We start from the raw sequence: 7,163 nt of genomic DNA on the forward strand, positions 1-7,163 counted from the left end.
ACACATGGTTTAATTAATAAAACACAGGGTTCTATTCATAGAACACAGGGTTACATTCATAGAACACAGGGTTCTATTAATAGAACACAAGGTTTTATTCATAGAACACATGGTTATATTTATAGATTACGGGTGGTTTCCATTCAGAGAACACATAATTTAATTCATAAAACACAGGGTTCTATTCATAGAACACAGGGTTCCATTTGTAGAACACAGGGTTCCATTCATAGAACACAGGGTTCTATTCATAGAACACAAGGTTTTATTCATAGAACAGATGGTTATATTTATAGATCACGGGTGGTTTCCATTCAGAGAACTCATGGTTTCATTAATAAAACACAGGGTTCTATTCATAGAACACAGGGTTCCATTCATAGAACACAGGGTTCTATTAATAGAACACAAGGTTTTATTCATAGAACACATGGTTATATTTAAATGGTTTCCATTCAGAGAACACATCATTTCATTCCTAAAACACAGTGTTCTATTCATAGAACACAGGGTTCCATTTATAGAACACAGGGTTCTATTCATAGAACACAAGGTTTTATTCATAAAACAGATGGTTATATTTATAGATCACGGGTGGTTTCCATTCAGAGAACACATGGTTTCATTAATAAAACACAGGGTTCTATTCATAGAAAACAGGGTTCCATTCATAGAACACAGGGTTCTATTAATAGAACACAAGGTTTTATTCATAGAACACATGGTTATATCTATAGATCACGGGTGGTTTCCATTCAGAGAACACATAATTTCATTCATAAAACACAGGGTTCTATTCATAGAAAACAGGGTTCCATTTATAGAACACAGGGTTCTATTCATAGAACACAAGGTTTTATTCATAGAACCGATGGTTATATTTATAGATCACGGGTGGTTTCCATTCAGAGAACACATGGTTTCATTCATAAAACACAGGGTTCTATTCATAGAACACAGGGTTCCATTCATAGAACACAGGGTTCTATACATAGAACACAAGGTTTTATTCATAAAACACATGGTTATATTCATAGATCACGGGTGGTTTCCATTCAGAGAACACATAATTTCATTAATAAAACACAGGGTTCTATTCATAGAACACAGGGTTCCATTTATAGAACACAGGGTTCTATTCATAGAACACAAGGTTTTATTCATAGAACAGATGGTTATATTTATAGATAACGGGTGGTTTCCATTCAGAGAACACATTGTTTCATTCATAAAACACAGGGTTCTATTCATAGAACACAGGGTTCCATTCATAGAACACAGGGTCCTATTAATAGAACACAAGGTTTTATTCATAGAACACATGGTTATATTTATAGATCACGGGTGGTTTCCATTCAGAGAACACATGGTTTAATTAATAAAACACAGGGTTCTATTCATAGAACACAGGGTTACATTCATAGAACACAGGGTTCTATTAATAGAACACAAGGTTTTATTCATAGAACACATGGTTATATTTATAGATTACGGGTGGTTTCCATTCAGAGAACACATAATTTAATTCATAAAACACAGGGTTCTATTCATAGAACACAGGGTTCCATTTGTAGAACACAGGGTTCTATTCATAGAACACAAGGTTTTATTCATAGAAAAGATGGTTATATTTATAGATCACGGGTGGTTTCCATTCAGAGAACACATGGTTTCATTCATAAAACACAGGGTTCTATTCATAGAACACAGGGTTCCATTCATAGAACACAGGGTTCTATTAATAGAACACAAGGTTTTATTCATAGAACACATGGTTATATTTATAGATCACGGGTGGTTTCGCTTCAGAGAACACATAATTTCATTCCTAAAACACAGGGTTATATTCATAGAACACAGGGTTCCATTTGTAGAACACAGGGTTCTATTCATAGAACACAAGGTTTTATTCATAGAAAAGATGGTTATATTTATAGATCACGGGTGGTTTCCATTCAAAGAACTCATAGTTTGATTCATAAAACACAGGGTTCTATTCATAGAACACAGGGTTCCATTCATAGAACACAGGGTTCTATTAATAGAACACAAGGTTTTATTCATCGAACACATGGTTATATTTATAGATCATGGGTGGTTTCCATTCAGAGAACACATAATTTCATTCATAAAACACAGGGTTCTATTCATAGAACACAGGGTTCCTTTCATAGAACACAGGGTTCTATTCATAGAACACAAGGTTTTATTCATAGAACAGATGGTTATATTTATAGATCACGGGTGGTTTCCATTCAGAGAACACATGGTTTCATTCATAAAACACAGGGTTCTATTCATAGAACACAGGGTTCCATTCATAGAACACAGGGTTCTATTAATAGAACACAAGGTTTTATTCATAGAACACATGGTTATATTAATAGATCACGGGTGGTTTCCATTCAGAGAACACATACTTTCATTCCTAAAACACAGTGTTCTATTCATAGAACACAGGGTTCCATTTATAGAACACAGGGTTCTTTTCATAGAACACAAGGTTTTATTCATAGAACAGATGGTTATATTTATAGATCACGGGTGGTTTACATTCAGAGAACACATGGTTTCATTCATAAAACACAGGGTTCTCTTCATAGAACACAGGGTTCCATTCATAGAACACAGGGTTCTATTAATAGAACACAAGGTTTTATTCATAGAACACATGGTTATATTTATAGATCACGGGTGGTTTCCATTCAGAGAACACATAATTTCATTCATAATACACAGGGTTATATTCATGGAACACAGGGTTCCATTTATAGAACACAGGGTTCTATTCATAGAACACAAGGTTTTATTCATAGAACAGATGGTTATATTTATAGATCACGGGTGGTTTCCATTCAGAGAACACATGGTTTCATTCATAAAACACAGGGTTCTATTCATAGAACACAGGGTTCCATTCATAGAACACAGGGTTCTATTAATAGAACACAAGGTTTTATTCATAGAACACATGGTTATATTTATAGATCACGGGTGGTTTCCATTCAGAGAACACATAATTTCATTAATAAAACACAGGGTTCTATTCATAGAACACAGGGTTCCATTCATAGAACACAGGGTTCTATTAATAGAACACAAGGTTTTATTCATAAAACACATGGTTATTTCTATAGATCACGGGTGGTTTCCATTCAGAGAACACATACTTTCATTCATAAAACACAGGGTTCTATTCATAGAAAACAGGGTTTCATTTATAGAACACAGGGTTCTATTCATAGAACACAAGGTTTTATTCATAGAACAGATGGTTATATTTATAGATCACGGGTGGTTTCCATTCAGAGAACTCATGGTTTCATTCATAAAACACAGGGTTCTATTCATAGAACACAGGGTTCCATTCATAGAACACAGGGTTCTATTAATAGAACACAAGGTTTTATTCATAGAACACATGGTTATATTTATAGATCACGGGTTGTTTCCATTCAGAGAACACATAATTTCATTCCTAAAACACAGTGTTCTATATTTATAGAACACAGGGTTCCATTTATAGAACACAGGGTTCTATTCATAGAACACAGGGTTCCATTCATAGAACACAGGGTTCTATTAATAGAACACAAGGTTTTATTCATAAAACACATGGTTATATCTATAGATCACGGGTGGTTTCCATTCAGAGAACACATAATTTCATTCATAAAACACAGGGTTCTATTCATAGAAAACAGGGTTCCATTTATAGAACACAGGGTTCTATTCATAGAACACAAGGTTTTATTCATAGAAAAGATGGTTATATTTATAGATCACGGGTGGTTTCCATTCAGAAAACACATGGTTTCATTCATAAAACACAGGGTTCTATTCATAGAACACAGGGTTCCATTCATAGAACACAAGGTTCCATTCATAGAACACAGGGTTCCATTCATAGAACACAAGGTTTTATTCATAGAACAGATGGTTATATTTATAAATCACGGGTGGTTTCCATTCAGAGAACTCATGGTTTCATTCATAAAACACAGGGTTCTATTCATAGAACACAGGGTTCCATTCATAGAACACAGGGTTCTATTAATAGAACACAAGGTTTTATTCATAGAACACATGGTTATATTTATAGATCACGGGTGGTTTCCATTCAGAGAACACATAATTTCATTTCTAAAACACAGTGTTCTATATTTATAGAACACAGGGTTCCATTTATAGAACACAGGGTTCTATTCATAGAACACAAGGTTTTATTCATAGAACAGATGGTTATATTTATAGATCACGGGTGGTTTCCATTCAGAGAACACATCATTTCATTCCTAAAACACAGTGTTCTATATTTATAGAACACAGGGTTCCCTTTATAGAACACAGGGTTCTATTCATAGAACACAAGGTTTTATTCATAGAACACATGGTTATATTTATAGATCACGGGTGGTTTCCATTCAGAGAACACATGGTTTCATTCATAAAACACAGGGTTCTATTCATAGTACACAGGGTTCCATTCATAGAACACAGGGTTCTATTAATAGAACACAAGGTTTTATTCATAGAACACATGGTTATATCTATAGATCACGGGTGGTTTCCATTCAGAGAACACATAATTTCATTCATAAAACACAGGGTTCTATTCATAGAAAACAGGGTTCCATTTATAGAACACAGGGTTCTATTCATAGAACACAAGGTTTTATTCATAGAACAGATGGTTATATTTATAGATCACGGGTGGTTTCCATTCAGAGAACACATGGTTTCATTCATAAAACACAGGGTTCTATTTATAGAACACAGGGTTCCATTCATAGAACACAGGGTTCCATTCATAGAACACAGGGTTCTATTCATAGAACACTAGGTTTTATTCATAGAACAGATGGTTATATTTATAGATCACGGGTGGTTTCCATTCAGAGAACTCATGGTTTCATTCATAAAACACAGGGTTCTATTCATAGAACACAGGGTTCCATTCATAGAACACAGGGTTCTATTAATAGAACACAAGGTTTTATTCATAGAACACATGGTTATATTTATAGATCACGGGTGGTTTCCATTCAGAGAACACATAATTTCATTCCTAAAACACAGTGTTCTATATTTATAGAACACAGGGTTCCATTTATAGAACACAGGGTTCTATTCATAGAACACAAGGTTTTATTCATAGAACAAATGGTTATATTTATAGATCACGGGTGGTTTCCATTCAGAGAACACATGGTTTCATTCATAAAACACAGGGTTCTATTCATAGAACACAGGGTTCCATTCATAGAACACAGGGTTCTATTAATAGAACACAAGGTTTTATTCATAGAACACATGGTTATATTTATAGATCATGGGTGGTTTCCATTCAGAGAACACATAATTGCATTCATAAAACACAGGGTTCTATTCATAGAACACAGGGTTCCATTCATAGAACACAGGGTTCTATTCATAGAACACAAGGTTTTATTCATAGAACAGATGGTTATATTTATAGATCACGGGTGGTTTCCATTCAGAGAACTCATGGTTTCATTAATAAAACACAGGGTTCTATTTATAGAACACAGGGTTCCATTCATAGAACACAGGGTTCCATTCATAGAACACAGGGTTCTATTCATAGAACACAAGGTTTTATTCATAGAACAGATGGTTATATTTATAGATCACGGGTGGTTTACATTCAGAGAACTCATGGTTTCATTCATAAAACACAGGGTTCTATTCAAAGAACACAGGGTTCCATTCATAGAACACAGGGTTCTATTAATAGAACACAAGGTTTTATTCATAGAACACATGGTTATATTTATAGATCACGGGTGGTTTCCATTCAGAGAACACATAATTTCATTCCTAAAACACAGTGTTATATATTTATAGAACACAGGGTTCCATTTATAGAACACAGGGTTCCATTCATAGAACACAGGGTTCCATTCATAGAACACAGGGTTCTATTCATAGAACACAAGGTTTTATTCATAGAACAGATGGTTATATTTATAGATCACGGGTGGTTTCCATTCAGAGAACTCATGGTTTCATTCATAAAACACAGGGTTCTATTCATAGAACACAGGGTTCCATTCATAGAACACAGGGTTCTATTAATAGAACACAAGGTTTTATTCATAGAACACATGGTTATATTTATAGATCACGGGTGGTTTCCATTCAGAGAACACATAATTTCATTCCTAAAACACAGTGTTCTATATTTATAGAAAACAGGGTTCCATTTATAGAACACAGGGTTCTATTCATAGAACACAAGGTTTTATTCATAGAACAAATGGTTATATTTATAGATCCCGGGTGGTTTCCATTCAGAGAACACATGGTTTCATTCATAAAACACAGGGTTCTATTCATAGAACACAGGGTTCCATTCATAGAACACAGGGTTCTATTAATAGAACACAAGGTTTTATTCATAGAACACATGGTTATATTTATAGATCATGGGTGGTTTCCATTCAGAGAACACATAATTTCATTCATAAAACACAGGGTTCTATTCATAGAACACAGGGTTCCATTCATAGAACACAGGGTTCTATTCATAGAACACAAGGTTTTATTCATAGAACAGATGGTTATATTTATAGATCACGGGTGGTTTCCATTCAGAGAACTCATGGTTTCATTAATAAAACACAGGGTTCTATTTATAGAACACAGGGTTCCATTCATAGAACACAGGGTTCCATTCATAGAACACAGGGTTCTATTCATAGAACACAAGGTTTTATTCATAGAACAGATGGTTATATTTATAGATCACGGGTGGTTTCCATTCAGAGAACTCATGGTTTCATTCATAAAACACAGGGTTCTATTCAAAGAACACAGGGTTCCATTCATAGAACACAGGGTTCTATTAATAGAACACAAGATTTTATTCATAGAACACATGGTTATATTTATAGATCACGGGTGGTTTCCATTCAGAGAACACATAATTTCATTCCTAAAACACAGTGTTCTATATTTATAGAACACAGGGTACCATTTATAGAACACATGGTTCTATTCATAGGTTACAAGGTTTAATTCATAGAACAGATGGTTATATTTAAAGATCACGGGTGGTTTCCATTCAGAGAACACATGGTTTCATTCATAAAACACAGGGTTCTTTTCATAGAACACAGGGGTTCCATTCATAGAACACA

The sequence above is a fragment of the Crinia signifera genome, chromosome 4, assembly GCF_055691185.1.
Source record: "Crinia signifera chromosome 4, ASM5569118v1, whole genome shotgun sequence".
NCBI lineage: Eukaryota > Metazoa > Chordata > Amphibia > Anura > Myobatrachidae > Crinia > Crinia signifera.